The 24,401-nt window shown below is 44.5% G+C and overlaps 1 protein-coding gene and 1 long non-coding RNA gene across 2 annotated transcripts in view; one reads left to right on the top strand and one right to left on the bottom strand.

Annotated features, from left to right (window-relative positions):
• The window catches only part of LOC105280392, a 120,352-nt gene that overhangs the window by 64,078 nt on the left and 31,873 nt on the right, over window positions 1–24,401 (top strand). The gene's annotated exons all lie outside the window — the stretch shown is intronic.
• Window positions 9,696–10,494, bottom strand: LOC113561794. The gene is made up of 2 exons (XR_003406441.1): window positions 10,195–10,494; window positions 9,696–10,075 (listed from the first exon to the last, which is right to left on the bottom strand). It is a non-coding gene; the product is annotated as an uncharacterized LOC113561794 (long non-coding RNA).

Here is a 24,401-nt window from a genome sequence, read left to right as displayed (position 1 = left end):
TTTGCATAAATCAGGGATCGAGCGTGCAAAAGGGTCGGCAGTGTCTAAATATTATTTCGAGCTGTTTTTCGTAGAACCGATGATTGCGCGCCTCTTAATCAACTACGTTCTTTAAAATGTATTCGTAGAAGCCTCTTGTGATCATATGTTTTCCCTGGTAGCATCGTAGGGACGGATGGTTAATGTTCCCCTTTCATAATGATGATGATGATGACTTTCGAATTAAATATTAGCTTCATTTTCTTCTCATATTATCTCATATTATCAGATATTTATTTGCCATCAACAAAGGAATAACTTATAGATCGTGATTGGATGTAAGAAAACAATGTCTCAAGTAGTTTGACGAATGTGCATCATACAGATTGCACAGTAAATTGATTGCACGCTCGTGATTTCTATCTCGATTTTATATTTCCGAAGAGAATGATGTATTATTATAAACGATACGTCTCTGAGATGACTATGCTTCAAGCAGCAGACTGTCGCGTCTTTGTACCGTGCAAATGAAAGATGATACCAACCAAAGCAGAATATGGGCGGAACGAAAAAAGGTTTCGCGGCTCACACGAGACGCATTATGTTCCTCGTCCTACGAGGCGGACGAGTATTTCGTTAGATTTAGGGCCAACGCCCAGAACCCTCCTCTTCTCTCATCGCCCTTTTTTTCATACGTGGACACGAGATGGCCCTGCTGAGGCCCAACGAGTAGCTCTGGTGGTTTAGTGCACGAACGGCGCTTGGGCCATAGGCGCCAATGGCCAAAAAATTTGGCTACCATGAAGAGTCGTTGTTGTATCTTTTCGCGAATGTTGCACCGGAATTTTCCCATCCTACTTTCTTATTTTCTGCTCGTAAAATTGCAGAGAGATAAATGTAACATTGGTTTATTTCTCTTATTTCCATCAAGTTCCACGAAAATGTTCGAGTCGAGGGGGAAGAATACTGGAAAGAAGATCGGGAAAAGAAAGAAAAAAGAAAAGTCGAAGTAAGAGTAGAAGAAGCAGCGTCTATTACCAGTTTCGCATTTTCGCGTTGCATTAGCCGATCTGCATCGAGGATCCCATCAAGAGATCGGCCCCGGGAGTACCGTCTTTCTTGGCCTCTCGACACGATCCCTGACCCTTTCGCAATAACCAGGATGCATCGCACGCAACGGCAGTGCCTCGAAACGATCCGCGACTGCAGGCTCCACGGCGTTACCAGTACTTGTACTTGTACCTACGCCGATACCAGTACCGGCACTCTATCATTGCTACTTCGTTGCTGCACTTTACTCCGTGTTCGCGTTCGCGGCTTCGTGCTACCATATACTTCAACCTGATGTACGTTCATGAGAGAGAGAGAGAGAGAGAGAGGGAGAAGACACGAAGAAGGTTTAGGATGATATTTCGGTTCTCGTAAGAGTCGAGATTAATGTATTATGCAAAGCGAGATAGTTGGGCGCATATAGTATCGTTCACAATCTCGAAATAAATCTCGTTGCATTCATTTGCAAATCGCTGTAATTATCAAAACTATAAACAATATCGCGGGAATGAATAAAGGATTACTTTTGAGATTTTTTCGCAATCAACAGGAATATTCCATTCAGTGCCGGATTTACAAGAGGATGTGTCAAGCTACTGCCACAAGGCGCTTTGCACGCGTACATTTTATCTGCACTCGTATTCCCACATGTATAACTCGTTGCTCGTGACTATATTGAATTTCAACCTCTCTTGGAATCAGCGGCATTACACATTCTAGAGTCCATTCCAAGGCTAACCTCTTGCAGCAGAAAATCCGAGATTGCCGTTCTTTTCTATTAAATACATTTCGCTACGAAGATTCCACTTTCGCGAACGTACTTTGCCTGCTCGGAATCGCTGCACCCTTTTTATTATTCATGTGGCGTGCGTTCAAGATGATAGCTTCGTGCATCCTTTTGGTTTGCTCCTATGCCGACTTCACCGATGACTGCTCGAGGGATTGCTTAGAGTATACCTCTGCAAATTCGAAAAGTAAAACTCACAATTAATAAGCGTATCAATCTGGATATTAAATTCCTCAAACTATGAGGTACTACATTTTTTAATCCTTTTGCAACGTGATTGTTTTTTAATTTCAAGTTTTTCAAATTAGAATTTTTTTGAAAAAATAATTGTATATAAAATATTAATTCTTCTCTTCTTCATTCCTTAAGAAGAGAATGCTTAACTGCTTAAAGAGTTTTACAATGAGTAACTTACTCTTTCGTAGCAAAGTTTAAATGTCTTTCTAAAAACGAAAGGTGGAATCAAGAGACAGTAATGACCTAAGCCTAAACCTACGTTACTAATGATTAAATCATTACGTAAAAGCGTTTACACATTAGGTAAGGTTGAAAAAGACTCTACTTATATTTTCGCAATTCGCTATTCTGCAATTCGCGCAAAGATACTCTCGTACTTTCCGACCACCCTACGCCAATGGCAGGCGTGAAGGGAAGGCACGAAGCACGAAAAAGAGTTTGCCATCGGGCTCGAACACTTTCCAGCGCGCCGCTCCGGAGTTCCACGACCGCGTTTCGGGACAACAGCACGTCGGTACCCAACCGTGGGGCCTCCCCGTCCTTGGTCCGTGTCAGTGGCATAGACCATACAGGGCCCGTTCAAGGTCGAACCGAGCGCGCACGAGCACCGACGGAGGCGCACGAGGAGCCCCGAGTCCGGTCGACGGTACCTTCTCGACCGGGGCCCAATGACTGGCGGGGAGGGCAGGATGGCGGGGCGGCGGTCGGACAAGGGAGGGAGATGATGTCCCGACCGAGGCGAGCGAGGGCCCTCGCCAAGTGTCATCCTATACCCGTAGGCCTGCCACGTCGTTTCTCCGCGTCTTAACGCACATTAATACGCGTTAGGTGTACACTGGGACGCCACCCGCCTTCGTCGCGGTTTTCGCTGTCCGCTCTTCTTCCTCTTCTCTCCGTCATCTTATTCTCTTCTGCCATCCGTCTCTCTCTTTCGCGTTGTTCTGTTTTCCTTCCTAAATATTTCTGCGGTCCGATTCTTCGCGCGGACCCTTTCTTTCCTCTAGATATTTCCAACGAACAGGCTCCACTTGAGCGCGCGCCCACAACCACCTTAATCTTTGAAAACCCTTTCAGAGGAGAATTAGATGGCAACTTGTTTCACTGATGATGATTGGTGAAGGTACAGATACGTGGTCCATTCTGCGGATAGCGCTATTAATCGTAACGTTAAGTCGGAGATCCGCTGCATGGAAGCGCCGAGGGTCTCTTTGTTATCTTTAATCGGTCATAATTAATTGCGAATTGAAGATATTTATATAGATCTTGCAATTTGTAAATTGTACTTTTATATGTGTGCAATCTGTGACACAAAAGTTATTTCTAGTATTTATAATGATCTCTTCCTTTTTGATCATTTTTTAACATGCAGATTTTGATATTTTGTTGAAATATCTATCTTTCTTAATCTTTTAGCCACTTTATATTGCAAGTTAATATAGTAACAAAGAAGATAGTTTCTAGTTGCACGATCATTCATTCATAAATTTTATACAGATCTTCTGTTGAAATGTTCTCAAAAAGAAACATACAGCTATAGATACCTTTTGCTTCTTATGTTAATTCATGATTCATATGCGTGGAACGAGTTCAAGAACCTGCCTCTTAAAATGCAAATTTATATGGACCAGTTTCACAAACTTTGGTCATGTACAATTTCTAGAAAGAACAACTACATTGTCCGGATAAATATCTTTCGCTTTGTTTCATTATCGATGTTCAGGGGATCTATTATATTTAAATTATGTATACAGTTCAACATAAAATTCGGCTTTCTGCAGAAAACGCAGTTGTTTATTAATTTAAAATATTTGCTTTAAAATTAATGCATAAAAAGTATGATAATTGAAAATATCCATAAAAAGATAATTTGGCATTTTAGATATGCGTACAGCCATGTAGATCAAGTCTCTTAAATACATAATTATAAGCGAGTAATTTATTCATAGCATTGTTTTGCATTGATATTGTGTCAATGTCATAGAAAGTAGGTTGTGCGAAAAATCTCTAATGTCTACTCGTAACCAAATGAAATAGCACGCGATTTGCATTGCGGGGCAGTCCGATTGACATTCACTGACGATGAGTGACGCTTTTACATTCTGCTCGTTCCGTATAACGGATCAAGTAGGTAAGTAAGCATTCTCATTCTGTAATCTCTATCGAAAGAAAAAAAAAGAGCGGAAAAGCAAGAGAGAATGAGAGACAGAGAGAGAAAGAAAGAGCAACGAAATTAATTGTAAATCAAATGCAAATTTGCAACTTTTTCGTTAAACGATCCTACGCCGTACATGATATAAGATTATCCGTGATGTCAATCTAACTTTATTTATATGTTTCTAAATTAATTTTATTTTTAAAAGAGATATATTTATGAACATTAAACTGTATTTAAATAATGCAAATATTATGCAGCGAGTTTCACACGGTGCTCGGTTTTCGCGTGCGGTATCTTTGCAATGTGATTGTTATACTGATACATTTTAGACCTTCGCTGCACTGACAAACAAACAAATAAACAACGTGTGTACCAGCATAACACTTTAGCATTCTGTGTGATCACCGGAAATGGCGGTCGATATGTCCCCATGGAAACAGCTACGCCGACAAGGCTATTACCGAAGGGAACCGTTCGAATTCCTACGTAAATTAACGAATGTCATGTTATAGCCTACCTGGTTTCCCTGGCTTGTCGGTGTGCGGTCACGTTCGTTTCTCGCTTCGCTCGGCCAGTGGAGTCTCGAACAATCAATCTTTCATAACGTATCACATTTCCCGTCTTATCTCGTTAATTACGGGCGGAAACCTTCAACGGTACTTACGGTTACGAGAACAGCAGTGAGCGCCAAAAACATATTTATCCTCTTTAATATACAATGCAGAACGAAAATGAATTAAATGCAAAAAGAAGGAGCTCTTTTAGCGAAAAGATTGACAAGCGGCACATGTTACCACGTTGTTATAATTATAGCAATCAGAAAGCCTGATGTAATACGTAATATCTCCTTGGTAAAGAGTCTGACGTCTCCCGGCGTCGCTGATATTTTACGGTCCGACGTTATTGGTGTGTGCGTGCGTGCGCGCGCGTGTGTGTGACAGCGCCCGTGAATCGTTCCGCGGCATTAATATTAATTAGAATTAGCGAATTAATAAGTACGCTCGTCTGGTTTCGTGTGAACGTGACCCCCTACACATGTTCGCGATATCTTACGTCTCGTAGGCTTACGGTTTTAACGGTGTGAGGTAATGTATCGTTCTCCTCCATACGTGCATACGGGGTATTTCGCGTACACATGTACTGTGTTAAGAGAGACCTAGAGAGAGAGAGAGAGAGAGAAGGGAAGGCTGGTTGGCTGGGTCTGAAATGATTGCGGAATTCTCTAGGCCCGAATGCGGTGGCGGAGGAGAAGACACGCAAGAAAGAAGAAGCCCCTTCAGGGATCGACGTACCTCTCGGATAAGTAACTACCTTGTACCAGAGGAAAAGGTGAAAGGGGACGGGAAGAAAAGAGTCACGGGGAGATATGAGGATTGCTACCGACTTCAAACACCGTATTGCTGTTAAGCCGCGATGTAACCATTCGGTGACCAATCGACGTGCGTTAGTCGGCGTTTTGTGGTGCTGAAAAAGTTCCGGGGGGCGATTCCGTTGCGCTGCAAGATAATCTTGGCAGTGATAAAGTGAGAAGAGTTCACCGCGGCGCGGTTGGAAACTCTGCATTTTCAACGTTGAAAATTTTCAACGAGCTCTAATATAAAGCGCGAGACTCATTTTACTATGGAACAAAGATGCTTAATTGAACATTCATCAAGCCACCAATGCGGTTTGTAAGCGATAATTGCAGTAGGATTCCGACTCTATGACTCCAGGCTAATTAGAAGATTGGCTCAAACGGTAAAACGCCGCGGAACAATTTAGCGACTTTCCCAGGATAAAAAATTCCTCATGAAATGAAACACGCAACGACCTTGGCAAGATTGCGGTCCGCGATACGCATGCGGTACGAACTCGCAAACGTGTGCTTGCTCGTACTGGCTAAGATGTGGTAATGCCGCATTACATTAGATGATGCCCGCGCGTACAACTTTATTATTCGACGAGGCCATAGCTCCGTGTCTCGCGCGGAAGTGTGAATAGCCACGCGAGGCGCCGCGGCTGCGAGAATGATTCAGAACAAATCAGACGCGTGTCGCGTGTGTGTACGCAAATGAGAGAAAGAGAGCGAGAGATGCAGGGAGGGATGCGGAGAGGGATGCTGCATTGCACGTACACGTAGCCCACATACTTGCGGCTCGAGAAGAAGACCCCGCGCGTCTCATTAGTGCCCCGTTATTTTCTAAGCATCCTGCCATGCTGATTATCGCGCTTACTTCTAGATGGTAATGCTCTCTTCCTGCCAGTCCGTCGGCTCCCTCGTGCTGCAGCTATGCACGCGGGATAGCTGTCGCCGAATTAGCTCGTCAGCGTGCACGGCTAACGGTCCGCTTAATCCAATAAGAAGGTACTCAAGAAAATACTCTAGCCCACAAGCGCGCATATAGAGCAGATGCGTATAATTATTTGCCGTTAATCAGGCCCCATTTTAGGTATTAATAATTGAGATGGAAATCGGAAATCATTACCGTATGCGGGCAATTGAATTAAATGACACGCTCCGAGTTGTTATACCAGCAAATCCAGATCCATTTACGACAATTCCGGAATTCTTAATTCACTCTGATATGTAATTAAATCGTTTTTTGCCCTTTTCTCTGTTGCCGCCCATCGGTTACGCTAATTAATAGCGTAATATAGTATAACGAATGGCGTAATTGATAAGAAAAAGAATGACGTAAAATTTTCCGTCGCGCATCCCATTTGCCTTTTTCTCCGCCGACAATTATTAATTTAATTATTAACTAATTGAGACGATTATAAACGGGAGATCGTTCGCGGAAAGTCGTGCAGTTTATCTTACTTAGGCTCAAGCGTTCCGCGATACTTCCGCATTCGAGAGGAATTAATTGCAAAGCTTCCGCGTCATCGGCGGTGCGCTCAGAGAGCCGCTTACGCGCACAATAAACGCGGGACCACGCACGTAAGTCCACGCACGCCACGCATCGTGCAGCGCCGGCGTCGACGCGGCTTAGCTTTTTGCGATTGTAATTCGCTTCCTACCGGCGTTAGAAAAACGCTGGAGGTCTGCAATTAAAATCGCCGAGCGGTAAGTCAAGGGGACAGGCGGGGGTCGATGCACCTTTGCCCGGAATCATACGTCGCGGCATGCGTTGTATCCTTCGCGGTACGCACTTTGTACGCGCGCTGCTATTGTGCGGGAGTGCGCGCGTGTGCGCAAACACGCGCAACGCCGCCGACGCCGATCCATGCACATGAGTGTATGAGTAATGCAGGTGGCTTTTTTTCCCTTTTGGTGTATCGATCATTCCGTGTATCGACCATGTGCGCGCGCGAGGCTGCTTAGCGGCTTGGAAAAGTCGTGGCACGCCTAGGAGTTGGGGGTCTCTGCCCCGCGATACCCCGGGGCAACAATGTACCGACCCGAGATTAATGCATCCGCGCCGATCCCGGTCGCTGAAATATTGAAAATTACACCGGGAATATATTAATCCTCTTCTGACGCGGAAGATTCTTTCTTTTCCGCTGCACCGCCGCCCAACCCGCATTTTTGCATCGCGGAAACAACGCGCCGAGGCGGCGTGCCTTCCTCTGGGATCCGTGGCTGCGATTGTAATCCCACGCGGATCGCACACAGCCGCAAGATCGCCAATACTCGAGACGTTGAAGCGCATGGATCGCACAGCGTTATACGTACGATCAATCTACGAAATTTCTTCAGAAATGGAAACGTGTCGGTACGTTAAGTAGCTCACCTCCTTGTCTCTCGGTTCTAATTCGCTCGCTACCACGAGATAAATTAGATCAAGATCGATAATGCCATTAATCGTGTTCCTTATATGTATACGCGATGCGCATAATTAACAGTGATTTATAAATCTCCCGATTATTAATCGACTTACGGCGTTCCTAAATACCGGATACGGTGATATCCGGTAGATCCCACACGTGAATGGTTAGTTATAATGATGGATTACATACCTAGCTGTGATCCAAAGAATCGAGCGCATGAGTAGAGCGATGTCGATAACCGGCGCGGCCGCAGTATAACGCCCGAGAGAATTAACGGTGTTCGTTAATTCGTAATATGGCCGGGGAAGCGCGATGCCTCGCGGACGGCTTTTTTCTCAGGCGTGCGGGGCAAAAACTCCCTCGCCTCTTTCGTATGTAACGTGTGATGGATAACAAAGAATAAAGATGACGCCGAAGAGGAGGCGAACCAGGAGGAGGCAGAAGAAGCGGAAGGGAAAAAAAGGCACGGTTTATTGTTCAAGGGCGTCGACGCCCCGCCTGAACGTTACACATAAACCGTATACTTACCAGTCGTATAAGAGTGCAGCACACAAAACACCGCGGTACCGTAACGAATGCACCACCGTTAAAGGGAAGAAGAGACTCTCGCCTAGCGCGCGTAGAAAAATATATAGATATATCGATACTAAATACATGTCTGCCACCGGCCTAACAGTATCCGCACGTGAAACACATTGCGGCGTCCGTGTTACATACTTACATTCGCGAGAAGACGCGACGTTGTTCAAACGAACGCACGATTGTTGCGCGAAAACAAACACATTAATCCTTCAATAATTTCAAGTAGTATTGAGCTTCAAATGTAAAGATTGATGTATCTTGCACGTAACTATGTGCGTAACTTGTCAGCATGAAAGATGTTGAGAAAAGCGTGAGGAAGCACGCCGGAACTTCACGTTGTCGGAGCGGCAACGGAGCACGTTTTTCTCGTGCGCGGCGACATGGACTCTCGCAAGAGATTACGTTCCGCGAAAGATTGCTGAATCCGTTAACTGATCGTGAACGTAAGTAAAGTGCGTGCGATCGTTCTGCGATTTTTGCGATCCTCGGCGGATAATTGTCAGCCGTGCGGACGCAGCTGCGCCGGAAATCACGCGGACGCGCTCTTCAAACCGAAAACAACGAAGCCGGCAATCGCATCGCTCGACGACGACGAACGAAGCAGTCGTCCATCTCGTCCGGAGGGGAAGCGATTACTCATCTTTACGATTATACGGCGTGCAAGAAACGACAGCATTCGCGAGAAGAACTCCCGAAAGAACTCGGATTGCGCTGCTCAACCGAGAGCTGGCTCGAGTGTGTTCCACGATATTTATTTTACACGGAACTCCTCGTATGCAAAACCTCTCGAAAGTCCCCTCTCGATGTTGCGGGGCCTGGTTTGCGAGAGCTTGTCCCCGCGATGCGGTCCCGTACCTAAAACCCCCGTGCTGGGCGCTTGGTCTTTTTGGACTCCCATTGTCCTCGGACATGCATATGCACATGGTAACGATAAATATCTTCATTGCCCGTGGCATCGGCCGAACTCTTAGGGGCTCGATGCGGCTGCTTTCACGGCTCCGAAAACATATAACGTGTATTTACATGCTAGGTATGCGAATACGGCTGTAAATCAAGAAAATTGCGTAGCTACGCAGTGGAAAGGGTTTCAACGATGCGTGGAACGTAACTGGCAATTTGTTCATTTTCACAAAATAAAAAGAATGCATTATTTATTATTATGTTTTATCGTTTATCGTGCAATAATTGATTTTATTCTTGACTTTTCCGATAACAAATAAATAGATGCATTATCGTCGTGAATAATTCTAGTTGCTCCTTCATTCTTCTATTCCATCTGGTCTTGCCATCTTCCTTTTCCTCGCCGCGATGCGCCGTAGGCTGTACCGGTTTCGTTCGAAGCAGACTGAACAAAATCCAGCGAAACCACCGCATGATCGATGAGCGAGCTTGAAATTCCTAGTTTGCTATCGAACGCTTGCGAATGATCCCTCATTACCACACTTTCGCATCTCTTTTACCTTCCTTTTGCACATCATGCGTAAGGAAATTATAACTCTTTAATAAAGATTTCTGTACCGCGCACTTGTACTTATCTGAAAATACATAGAATACTTTGGAGCTCTTTCATCCACTGTCCGCAGATTCAAATCTTGGAACTTTGCTCAATAAAACTATCGAGATTTTTCTTGAAAAAGTGTAGTTCCTAACTTACTCGGTAGATCGTAAGCAACTTTTTAGTCCTTTCCCCACGAAGCACCTAGCAAAAGTTGTTGACGTCAGTTTCCGAAGCGCAGTCAATTAATAGCAGATTCAAGTTATGAGATTCCCAGAAAAGCTGTGCAGGTGATTACGAAAGAAATAAATCGTCTGTTTATACGGCCGTGTCAGGGTTCCTAATCGGAAGTACCCGTGGCTCTTTATCCCTTCGGCTACGCGCTACCTGGCGATGGTCTACCGATGACGTTACGCGGAACGACGTTGCATTGTAGCGCGGTTGCAACAACAACGGGCCGTAACTAAATCTGTCCGTCAGCTACAACCCGTGGAAGACCTTGGGTCGCTCGCTCGTCTGACACACGTACGTTGCTGAAGTTCCCCACGTGCAGGCCCGTGGATAATCGATTCGATCGTAAAATACGCTCCTTACGGCCCACGTAGAAAAACGCCGCAATCAGAAATGCTCCGCGCGGACAACAGCATTGAAGGCAGGCATTATCGCTAAATTGTACTGAAAAACCGAACACGATATTTCGATTACTGTCGTTCCGACGCTGCCACTTCATGAGAACAGAGAGCTGAAAGTAATTACGGTGCGCGCTCGCAGTTTTTTCGGTCGCATAATGAGAGAGCCTGACGTAAAAATCGCACAAATTATTTTGCGCGGATGAGTCGCTCCATTATGTCGCCTTTTAATTCTACGCGAAAGGTAACTCGTCTTTATTTCTTTCCACTTTCCTTCACCAACGCTTCAAGTTCGGTATGTAGCGTCGCTTTTTGATATCTGACGAACGAGTCATTTTTCTGGCTGTAAAATAGGCTCGGTTAGTGGTCAAGCTAGTTGCATTTTTGCCGTTGCGTAATTTCTTCGGTTTTAATGGACTGAACCGGATGACTGTATTTCGATGAATTATCGCTACGAGGAAACTGCATCTGCTGATGCTGGTAACAACGGGCCGTAACTAAATCCGCGTACAATTTCAGTCTGTGGAAGACCTTGACACTGCACGCTTGACATACGTACGTTGTTGATGTTGCCCACGTGCAGTGCCGTGGATAATCGATTCGATCGTAAAATACGCTCCTTAGACTCCCTGCCTCCTTCCACTTTTCATCTTCTGTCCGCGATGCTTCCTCGCTGCCAACAACGGCAAAGTCGAGAACACGGCGATCGGGAAGGGCAGAGCGCAGGAAAGATCAAAACTCGCGTACATCTCGTGGATCTGACTTGATCAAAGTACATAAACGATCGTATCATTATTAAAAAGAGACGAACTATAAAGTTGGTGCAATGTACAAAAAATGGCATCGTTAGCCATAATTATTCATAAAGAACGCAATCTTTCCCAGAAATATTTTTATTGCGATAATAACGAAGCAACAAGAGAAATAACATTCATTATATTTTAAGATTTCTCTTTCAAATTTATTCGTAACCTGATACGTCTGCCGGAAAAATTTTCATTTAAGAAGTTTCTCTCTCTCTCTTGTTTCGCGCAATAATCGTCTTTACGAATCAAGAGTGTATCTCTTGCAACTTGTTTGCAGTACCACGCTGGATCGATGGACAATAGACTGCCTCATGGACTTGGAGTTCGTCTTTGTCACGTATCAAGGACGCGAGTACCAGGGGATGCACTTGATACTGTGGTCGATGATCCCAAGAGCACTGTCTTGCCGCGTTTCTTGCTTTACTTCCTCGTGCGACAAAAACGTTGAACCTGCGCGAAGTCCGATCTGTAGGCGCTATCGTCTTGAAACGTGAACGAGACTGTTTACTTACCTAGATCTCAAACAGTTATAGTTGGTGCACTAATTTTTTTGCATCAATCGAGAAACAGATTGATCCAGTCCGAGTGAAATATTATAGTTAATTATCATATCTGTTCGATCGAATGAAGACGTTTCTTTCCTTCTCGATATCCATTAGTAAGCAGATTCATTTATTTTGTGCATTCTCATACAAACTTCTCGTATGAGAATATGTTACTATGTAGAGCGCGCGTTGCATCCTCGATCCAGGACTATATGCGTGTCGATTTCGTTGGATTTATTTTCCTGCCTTCAAGATACGTTAAGCGTTAATGTACTTTGACAGCGAAACGTCAGATTTACGTACGTATATATCGACGTATCTGCATGCTATGCTACATGCCGTGCGCAACAGCGCCGAGTTGCACTCGCGTATAACGTGTATATATCGACGGTGCTTCTCACGTTCATCCCGTGGAAGGCTGTCCGAGCACAGTTTGAAAGTGATTATAGTGCAACAAAGTAATTGACACTAATCGAACTTAATAACCCGTTGAGCCTTCTCGCAGGATACGAGGTAATCGATAAAAAAAAGTTGCTCGTGGGTTATTTATTTTATCATCGCCACCATAAATAAGTCGCTCTCAGCAACGTGGTCGACTGCGTCTCGTCACCACGTCTGCAATTAATATGGTAAACAGTCAGGACTATGCACGCTGTTGATCATTCCCGCGAAACCCAACACCGGCCGCGAGAAAAATGCGCTTGCATCCCCTTTGATAACCACTGTAATCACGAGCGACCGGGAAGACGGATAAAACACCACGTTGCTCCACGACTCTCGTCGAGTCGCACAAGTGTAGTATCGAGAATAAGACTCACAAAACGAAAAGATTGGTATATGCCGCCGTTAAACACGATGACAGAGGCGAACTTGACATTCACCTGCACACTCACCAGCATGGAATTACAATCGGAATTAGAATTTATCCTGATGATCCATTATTAATACGACTGGATTGTTTGGCATTCTGCCACGTCAGCGCTTTTACATATAACATCCGATCAAAGAGGCGGAAGTAGTAAATGTTTCGTGTTGTGACAATTTTCCGTTGAAATTTTCCCCTATAAAGTCGGAATCTACGAGTCGAATTACGGACTCCAGGCTAACGACCGCGGCGATCGCGCAGAAGAGCATTTTCCGTCGAGGATACAAATGCAAAGTGGACACCGAGTGCTTCGAACAGCCATCAAGTGGTACCAGCCAGTCCGGCCAGCCAGAGAGGGAGCCTAGAACGCGAACGGTACACGCGCACGTATAGAGCGCCTGCACCTTTGACCGGTCGAAGGCTCCTCGCTTTCCCTCGTCCCTCGGCCGCCGCTGGCTCCGTCCCTCTTCAGGGCAGAGGTGGCTCGAGTGCACGGGATCGCGCTCGGTTAGGTTGTTGCGCGCCAACGGAAGACGACCGCCAAGAGGCTCTCCCTCGCAGGAGGAGCGCACGGTGGGCGCCTCTCTGCGCGTCGTAGTTATATTTAGATTCGCGCTGAGCGGCTTCGTGCTTCTTGTTTTACATCCCGCACCCCGCGCCAAGCGCGCAGAGTTACCGGCGTAGCGGCATCGGCATTATCGCCACCACCACGACGACAACGACGACGACGGAAGAAGGGGACAGTACCCCGTGATTCCTCCCGTAGCGAGGGGAGCTCGGACAAGATCGATGTGCCGCCCCCCCCCACCCCCCGATTTGACCATTGAACGATTCTTTTCATTGGTAACGCGATTAGATCAAAGATAATTACGGATTTTTTTAATTTTCTCTAGTTTTGTATTTGTAATCTCCTGGAGTGAAAGTTTATATTGTTAATTTTACTGAACTTTAAAACTCTGCATTATATTTATATTAATTTCACTATGTTATCGCATGTAGTTTAATTAATATTAATATTATATGATTATCGGAGATAGGTAATGTTGCCATTATTGTGAATGTGTTGCACTTGATGGACGAATAGACCAGAAAAGTGTCAGAGACTCAGAGCTATTGTCTAGCAAAGTCACTTTTACTCGGGAAGAAGTAGAACGATTGTATACGCATCGTTGAATATTGAGATATGAAGCACACGATAGATCGCCAAGTCGACTGCTCTTTCCTCTTCCTTTTTTTAATATCTCCCTTTTTCCCAGCCCGCGATTCTCTCGTTCTTGCAGATAGAATTCCCGCATAACACAACCGGAGATAGCATCTTCGGAAATTGGAAAACAACCGCATCCCACTTTTACGCCGTGCTCTATCTGCTTCATCAACGACGTTATTGTCGGTGCTTCTATGTTTATGAGTGAAGCATCAAATACTACAATGCATTGTACGCGAGAAATGCATAGATATCAGCGAGAAAGAACAGCGGGAAGTCGAGAAATTCTTTCTCCGCCTCAGATTATTTTTATATCCTCCTTTTATAACGAGTGAGTGTCTGGTGATCATTATGTTACTTTCTCTTTGTAACGACGTCTTTGAATCTTTTTTAATTAGGAATATAGATAGATTTAGTTTTAGGATAGATTAGGTTTAATGAAAAACTATTTAAAAAAAGCCCAGACACAAATGTGATCCTTACGATCAATACGTAAATAGAAAAATTATAAAATCTGACGCTTCTTTGAAGAATTCTTAATACATTCTTCAGCTACACACATATTAAATGTTTCACGATCCATCGGCAGTGGATACGCCGAGCAATTAACCGAAGGCATTGTTACTACGCCTCCTTGGGATATTCTTCACGACAACGAAGATTCCACAAGATACCCCGTATCCGTTTAGACGACCGAACATCGCGACCAGAGGCTGATATCATCGCTCGTTCGTTTGGTTACATCCGATCGTAGCCAGGTGGATTCTTTACGACTTTCCCACGAGCACCAGGAAATAGACAAGCATGTATCTAAGAGGAAGAACATGGAAAAATACCCACGAAGAAGAGGTAGCAACGGAAAAGCAGTAAGGGAAGAAAATCGATTAACGGCGAAACATGCTTTCATCATATTGGATTAATTAAATTAATCCAAAGCGTAATCCAAGAGAGATTAAATTAAATAGTCGTTATACATGTGGATCGCGTGTAACTGAATATCCGGAAATTGGGAAATGTACCGATTATTACGTTTAAACTGATTGCATGAGTGCAAGGAGAACAAATTTAGCAAATGAGCAAAAACGTTCGTTTCCGAATCCGCGAACGCTATTGCGAGTGACTGGCGCATAAAAAATTGCGTGACAGTCAGCACAAAGTACGTCGCGGTCTCGTATCGCGCGACAGGACAACGTGGATGGCCCTTCTGTTTCGGACTCTGTTAGCGTGTCCTTAATTGGCTGACCGCGAGACATCGGGGAACTTCCTCGTTTTTTGCATGCAAACCCGTGCTCGTGAATTCGCTCCGATCGGTCGAGCGTATTCGATCGGGTCCTCGCGATCAAGATGAGAATCGGACCGTGAAACGCGTGAAGCATGTTAAGCAAGAGAGAGGAGTTTTCTTAATTTCTTGCTTAATCTCTCCGTTCCATAATTTCTCTGCTGGAACTGTAACGCGTTACCGTGCCCTTAATGCGAGACTCTCGATGTACGCTGCGAACGTGAAATGTCAAAGGAAATATTATAATGCTTCATGATGATAGGAGAAAAAGAGACACAGCGATCGGTGATACGCGCAGGCAAATTGCATTATAACGACCGCGTAACAAACTGCTTTTTACGGCTGTCCGTACTACTTGTTCGACGTGAAATTTATACGTGTACTGTTTGAGCGCATGTTTTCCGCCCTTCATCCATCGATGTTTTTGCCAGGAATTATTTCTTCACTAACACCGTGCTTCGCTGCGTAATGCACGCGCTCGGTAGCGCTCTCGTTCAAAACGAGAAAACCAATCCGAACGAAATTGTAACATCGCCAATACGCGAAAGCACGAATTACGTCTGCGCGCCTTAGGAAACGTGTATGCTTAGAACGTGTAATTTCCGTCTCCCTTTTCATTCCGCCGGCATTAACATTAATAATCCATTAGGACAGTAGCAAAGTTGTGCCCCGTCACCACATTGAGATTCAAACTAACGACCGGTGTCGATCTCCCTTTTCGTATCATTAAACCGCGCTCAGGTGTGCATTACGCGCTATTTTCCTTGTCTATTCGCGGTCCGTGTCATGTGACCCAATTTTTCCGCCATATAATCGATACCTCGTGCCGCGGGCGACCTCGGTCGCCACCGGATGTACGATGACGTTTACGTCCACGTGTGGAACGAAATGCATCTATCTGTGTCTCTGCATCCGCTTTGATTTCTTTGTAACATGAATTTTCTTATATTCAAATTGCGAACCGCAAAAATAAACAGAGTAATAATAGATGACTTTGTACCAATCAAATAATAGCATCGGGTCAGTTAATAGAAAGGTTTCGGAAATTAGTCAACTTTTCAGATCCGAGATGTAAAATATATATGTTTCATATACTTTCTCGTAAAAATCATCTCAGATAAAAATACATCAAAAGTTTTTACTGAGAGATTCATTGAAAATGGTGAATCTGTTTCATAAATTTTCTATACCAGTTTCAAAGTGTAAAACGTCTCTTTCACTTTGCAATACGAATGATGATGATATAATGACAAGTGTTTCACATATGCTACGACATATGTCTTGAGAGCATGTTGCGTTCACGGTAATAGCATGGTGTAATACGAATATAATATGTTGCAACGTATAAATGTCACAATCGACTTACTCTAGACGGTGTTTCCTACATTTAGAACGTACCTTGGAAAAACCGCGTCGCATACGTGCTGGTTTCAATAGACCGGCGAAAGGAATCAGAACCTTACACAGATCGATACAACACAAATGTGTAAATATAGGTCGTGTGCAGTTTCCAATTACGATAATATCATGATACTAATCACTTTGGAGGATTCCGTATTATCCTGAAATACATCATTAAAAAATTCTCTTTCGAGATCAAGCAAGGATTTTTAGATTCTTCGATTATAAAATCACCGTGATTGTGCAACCACCATCGACTCGTTTTATACTATTTTTCATTCCGAGAAGAAGTACGAGAAAAATTTCTCTCTCTTTCTCCTCTTCATAATCTCTTGCAGCTCGCTCGTTAGGTAGCAATTAACAGACACTACGTCCACGGAGAAACGTGGATCTGTTTATTTTCGATCATTGGAGCGAGACACTTGAGACTGGTTTGTGTTTCCTATCGTTGCGCTGTTTAGACCTCAACTCGAGAGGAACGAGAGTGACTTCTTGCACCGCGCCGTCATCGTCAAATCAGTCAGACGACGAGGAAATTCTTGTTTTCGCTCTTGCGGAAAACATCTCGATTTACTCTGCGCGAAATGCTACGGAAGGATTGAGCGAAACCACGCGATCCTGATCCGGTGCATGCGCTTCCTTTTCTTTTTTGCTTGAAACGACTAATCTGTCTGCAGCAAAATACATTCGAGTATATCTTTAAAATAAATAAATATAAATTTAAACTCTAAAAGAGCAAACATATATATATGGTTGTTATTGATAAAGTGACGAATTGATAAATGACTCACGATACGACTAACTAAACGAGTTACCGAAAATAAAGAACAATCGCGCGTGTTCTCCAGGGAGCGAGGAGGGAAGAAGCTGGCAAGGAACCGAGGTGGTGTACATGGGATTTTATGAGCGAACAAGAGGGAGAGAATAAAAAGAGAATAAGGGAGAAGATAGGCGCGAGGTCGAAGACTACAATTCTACAAACGTAATACACGCCGGTGCACAACGGTGCACAGACCGATCTGCTTTTTTCTCCCCTTTCTTCGTCTTTTTCTACTCCCTCGCCGACCGCAGACTCCAAGGTTCTGCAGCGAGGCTGCGGCTTTGTTATGAAATAGGCTTGAAAGCGAAATGCTCTTTCCTCTCTATTTCTGTCTCTCGCTTGGTTCTCTCGGCGAATGTTTCTCTCCACCATTCGACTCTGAGAGTCAACTCCGTACCGTTCAACTTGTACCTAGCCTTGCTTTCGAGGTCCAATCGCGTGTCACCCGGATGGTCGTTATAGTCGTCGGCTTGTGCCGTGCCCTGTGCCGCCTATATTTCTGGTTGAAAGAGAAATTACGATTGTTCCTACGCCATCTCAGACGGAGTTGCTTTATTCCCGTAGCGATAACTTTACACCGTGTCAACGCTGTAAGTGCCACGCCGGAGCCTTGCGCGACCACAAAGGCCACTTTGTTTAAAATATTGGACGAGATACGAGAAAGCAGAATATATTATTATTATTAATGATAAACGCGAAACATTTTTTTTCTATATTTTACGTTTTGATGATGAAAATCATTCGTCTCCGAATAGACCGAATATCGTACACACATGCACGTTGATGGGTAATAAGAGTGACCATAAATCAGACAGCATTTTTCGTATGTACTCGAGAGCCCATTATAACAGTCAATTATTTATCACGGCGAGATATATTATCCCTCGTGCTGCAATCGCGCCGATATCGAAGCAGATTAAAAGAACGATAGTTCCACGCTAGTGCCCTACAAATACCAACGAGAAGGAACTCGTATCCTCCACTCCGCTCCGCATTCCAGACACCGCGGGAGTGACTAATACCGACCGATAACACGCGCTATTACGCTATTCCGCCACGCGGCACGCACTTTCAGAATCGTGTTCGTGGACAATTACGATAATGAATTAATACGCGTCTTTAAAGCTGCCAGGAGGGGGCGGCGAGGAGCCCCCCCCTCCCCCTCGCATACACATGCGTACACACCGGCTCATTAAATTCTCCGTGTTCCCGCCGGCGGCTGTACCCACCCTTGGCGCGATGCCATAACTCAATGAACCGTTTGCGATATCTCTCCCCGCGATATCGAGGCCTCGGCGCTCGCTCATCGGTACTCCGGCGCACAATGCGCCCGTGCCCATTAATAAATTTCAGGATCAAGGTGAACCGGTGCTCTCGTTTAAGCCTCGCGCGATTAATCCCGGGGAAACGCGTGTAATTATTTATTTACGGTGGCGCGCGGTGTCGCCCTCCCCGCAAAAAGATCCCCGCGCGATTTACGCACTTGCGTGCGACCGCATGCGACCGTGTGTTGTGCAATAAACGCCCGGCGATACCATAAATCTTGCGGCGGAATCGCACGCCGCGCGATTCCGCTCCACGTAATTGCGGTAGCGGTATTCCCGTGCTACCCCGTATTAGACGATAGCGTAATGAACTTATTAAGCGCGGATTAATCAGCTGATCTTCGGCGCGATTGCGTTCGCCAAAGCGTCGTCAGTGAAATTGCTAGCGGATCTTAATCCTTCGTATGTTAGTAGAAAAGAATTTTATTTGTATCAGACAATCATAAGGTACGTAATGAAAAAATTAAAAGAATTGTCTTCTCATCGAGAGTTTTTATCTTGAATCTTCATCACGTCATCACATTATCATGCATTACGTAAACGTTCGTGACACGTGAGATGTCTATCGTCGACCTCGCTCTGTGACTTTTCGAAAATGACTTTGCGTCATGACACTGGTGGCACGCGCGTTTCGCCAAACGTCGGACGACTTAATAGATTGGCAATGTTGGATTCCGTAGCGGATCGGCCGAGGTGTTGCACAATTGGAAAGGTTGTCGGCAGTTATGTTCCGACAACAACGACGATTCTGCGGTCACTCGTTGCGCCTCCGCGATAGCCACTTTCTAGGTTTTGTACTTTTATTAGTAATCGCGCACGTGCACTGCTACGTAACGCATCGACAGAATATGATGATGATGAAGAGTTAAGATACTATAGAACAATTTAACGACGTGAGAATTTCACTAACTAATCTCTGCAGACTCTTGTCGATACGAGTGTTGATTGCGGTTAATACAGGACCACATCTACTCTTCGTCAATCGATTAAGAATGCGTGAGAAGAATGTTGTAACTTGGAAACTAAAAATCTTGAGGAGCAAACTGTTCTTCCAGATAAGACTCTTGTTGGATTTGGAAGAATAAAACCAGAATATTTTCCATGCGATATTTTTCTGAGAATAATGCCATCGACTCATAATGGAATTCTGTCACGACAGGGTAGAGTACCTCGACGTGTTGGCATTGCGACGACGATTCGACTACGCCGATGTGTCACCTGCATCCTAGCTCAGCGCGTAAAAGCGCTTGCTAACGAACGCGTGTACACGAGAGCGCGTGCATACGACCGCGGCATCGCAGTGTTAATGTACATTGCATAAAATATGACGAGACGCGCGAGCGGTTGCAGGGTTCGTGCCATCCATTGCGAATAGCGGCTGCCGGTGCAGCGCGCGCGGCCGTGTGTTGCCCCTCGGTAAACACTGTCATTATAATTCAATTTAATATTAATTTGTACTCGTCCCTGCAAGCGGTGCTCATTCCGCGAAAGCGGATCAGCAGGAAGCAGGCATGAAAAGATAGCGCGATCACCGCTCGATGAAAACATCGTGATATGTTAGAAAATCGTCAGAAAGGGTGAGAAATGCAACATATGGGATGGATGGATAAGTACATGGAATAATGTAGATTCCTATTGGAAAATTGCGTTTAGTGGAGAACTTTGAATCATCATAATTTTTCTGATTAAACATCAATTTATTTTTATATATTTATTTTTTAATACATTATTTTATATAATATTTGTTTTGTGATGGAATAATTAAAAAGTAAAAAGTAAGAAAAGAATTTCGGGGTCCTGTGACAACCCGGCGGATTGCAACTGACAAGTTGATCCGAGATGAATGACGTGCGACCAGTTTTTAAAGATAGGTCACCTTCCAATTAGCAATTATTGAGACGTTCGAGCGATCGGCGCGGAATTTTAAGAAGGTTACTTTGGGTTGAGTGACAAGACGATCCCTCGTCGATGAAAACATCGACAGCAAGATGATGGCTCATTTTATCATTACTGAATGTGTGTCTCATGAATAAAACTCGAAAACTGATTTATTAAAAATTTAATACAATTTGTATTTGATACAAAATGAACACGCATTTATAATAAAACAGCAGGAAATAATTAAATTCGATATTTTACTTTTATCTTGCAAGAATCTCAAGTATAATTTTCGATTATCGACACATTGCCGTAAAAGAGTCAACTTTTCTAAATTGATGAATATACTTATCTGCAAAAGTGGAGCATTTATTAGGTCAGAAACACGAGACATTGTCGGAGGTTGAGAACCATGAGCCACAGGATGATGGATGGTGGCGTTCTTGCTCGTTCATGAGGAAGTTATTACGGTTTGCAGGAGGTAGCTGCCGAGATGTAGAGGGCAAGTCTCAAGAGGTCGAACGAAGAAAAAGAGCAGAATGTCGCACGGGCTCCGATGGCACGCGGTCCTCTCGAAATCTCTCGAAAAGAGTCCCTCCCCGATTAAGTGGATCGGACTAATTAGTTAATGACTGCTGGCAATCGACGACCAATCCTCAAGTGATGCTTTTATGTCAGGAATTCTTTTCTACTCTGTGGATCATCCGAATTACACATCTCTACTTCCTCTGAAATTTTCTGAATAATTTTACATTATGTTATTATTATAATGTGTTAAATGTTTCTTACGAGATTATAAGGACGTATATGTATTCACTTTGCGTAATCTGATCGCGGAAAATTGCATACGCTCAAAGTTCATCGATGTGAGATTGAAAAGTAAAGGGCACAAAAAGAGAACCGCTCGAAAAAACATAGAAAATCCACGATACCGGATGTGCGCGGCAAACTACTTATCGGCGCTCGTCGATCTTAATGACGATGTGTATCGGTCGTCGCCCACCGATAGACAAACCAAGCGTGTCGCAACGATCGAGCGCTCTTTCGCGCGCCAACTGATTTATCGACATGCCCTCGAATTATATACTGCAGCTTAACGCCGTAGCTTTCACCGACGACGTCGTTGTCGTCATGCTCCTTTTGTCTACTCGAAGGGGTTTCGACACCAGCCAACGCCGATTGTCTTCGCTTCTAATCGCGAGTATCGTGCGTACATATCGATATGCGTAACGGCGCGATCAGCCTGCGCGATCCTTCGGCGTGTCGTTTTATCGCGGTCGTAACTACGTCGCCGGAGAATGCGTACCGCCTGCAAAAACCGATCGTGATCCGATCTGAGACACGACGCCGTCGAGTCGCGCGAACGATCGGCATCTCATCGGCTCGGTCATTGCAAAAATCTGACGAGTAATCTTAACTCAGGAATGATCTTGCATCGAGACTGAAAGTATCCTTCGGGTCAAGAAGGAAAACGCTTCGGGAAACAATTATCCCTCTTGAAAGGAACGATCGAGTTTCTAACGAGTACTTCTGGCTTTCCCGACGCGTTGCCGCCACAAATCTCTGAATTCGTAATATCGAGTTCCCAAGATACCCCGGTTTCTCCATCCCGCTGGCGGTTTCGTGGCCTGCTCCAAACCGGCCTGCGATTAACGTTCGCAATTTACGCGCGGAAGCCGCCACGACGCGACGTGCACTCGAAATGATTTATACGCGCTCCGTCTCTGTACGTGACGCGTCGTTTACCACCCGCTCTCCGGCGAAGATTAATTAACCCCGTGGCGTTTCGGGGAGAAAACGTGTTCCGCCTGGAGCGGGCTTCGCGGGAACGGGGGCGGGGATTCAGGCCGCCGGCTTCAGTTTCTTAATCCAATTTCGTGGCGCATTAATCTAATTATACTTAGGCGTATGCACGTGACGTGCAGTTATGCCGCGGCCGGTCGCATTGCCGGACCACTTTCGTAATTCCATGGCGCCCCATGATGTCGGAGGAGCCGTCGAGTCTGTAAGAAACGATCTGCATACAATGTCCCAGAACTATTGACTAGCTTTTTAGAATTGTATTTTTAAACAAAGTTGGATTCTAATTTTCTCCGGAAATGTCATTTTTCTGAGGGATATTAAAACACAATGAGCGTTTATCGCGGAAACAGCATTTATTGCCGACAGCGAATGTCCGGATTCGAGGCATGGGCTGCCGACTGACCGGCGAAACTTTCGCTCCAATCCTCAATAGCAGGCAATAGATTTCACATTAATTACATCATCGATTTATCGATTTGAAAATAGGCATCGCGAGACTAGATGTAACCGCGGAAGTTCATGCGCACATTAACGCGAGGAAAGTATCAGAGAGAGAGAGAGAGAGAGAGAGAGAGAGAGAGAGAGAGAGGGGGGGCACGAGGGAAAGAAGCAGTATGTCGAATAACTTCCTAGAGGCGCGCCTGTCACGAAGCCTCGGGTCATTGGTCACCTCGTTCTTATCTCACCCTGGGTCTGCGTCTCATCTTAAAGGAGCTTATGCACGGTGCCGTTGCACGGTTCATCGTAAACGGAATTAATCCATCTACAATCCTCGGGATTATAGGAGCCGGTTGGCGTGAAAGTAGTTAAAAATAAATAAACATTTTTTTGGTCGACAGTTATCTCATTATTAATTAATCGGGATCATGACACTACGTCCGTGCTACTTTATGACCGGTTTTTTACCTATAAATTAAACCGATATGAAGCTAAAAAGAAAGTTTGATCTTGACCTATGAAATGTTAGCACTTAACTGTACTCGCAACTGTGTGACCATTTCATCTATCAATCATCCGCGACTTTGTCAATCGAGCGATATACCACAAAAGTGGAATAATTAAAAAAATTGAATAAAATAGAGAAGCAAATTTTATTTTTAGAATTACTATTCGGTTGATAAATTGCAACTCGCACCTTGGCTTTACAGAAGAGAAAGAAATTTAATGGCAGACGAGTTATAATATACCGTTCAAAAAGGAAATATAGCCTCGAGTGCCCTCATCTTTCTATCCCGACTTCTGACTGCGGCAGCTGCCGCAAGTTGAAATTTCCGCATCGATGTCGGTACATAGCCGTGGAAGCGATTGGCCCGCGGAATCGTTTAATCCAGACCATCGAGTAATGCTCGCTGACCGCCGAGTCACGATCGTTACTTTCCTCCAACGTGATCCTCTTTGGAGAAATCCGAAACAATCGTCGGCACGCCCATCGACGTACACTTATGCGCGCTTCGTTAGGTAACGGCAACAATGTGTTTCATCAAGCGCATGTAGATATCGTCTTAATGTAATGTAATAACAGTGAGCAGTTATGCATTGCGCCGAGCGAATCTCGTCAAAGTTGACAATTGTCTCAAAGTGCAATCATTTACCGTAAAACCTTTATTAATACGCTGTTTTAGCTTTCATTAAAATCTTTTTATAGCTAATCTGCATCACCTTTTATCTTATTTGTAATTTGTAGCACTTTAAAAATTATGATACAGCTTTCATGAACATATCCTTATGTTATTTTATTTTGTTAATAACAGTATTTTAGTGCTCTTTCTGTCGCTATACTATTAATGTTTCTGTATTGACCAACGCAAACG

This window comes from Ooceraea biroi, chromosome 4 (assembly GCF_003672135.1).
Source record: "Ooceraea biroi isolate clonal line C1 chromosome 4, Obir_v5.4, whole genome shotgun sequence".
Taxonomy (NCBI): Eukaryota; Metazoa; Arthropoda; class Insecta; order Hymenoptera; family Formicidae; genus Ooceraea; species Ooceraea biroi.
Note: the sequence above shows the minus strand (reverse complement) of the source record. Positions and strands in the feature narration are given on the sequence as shown.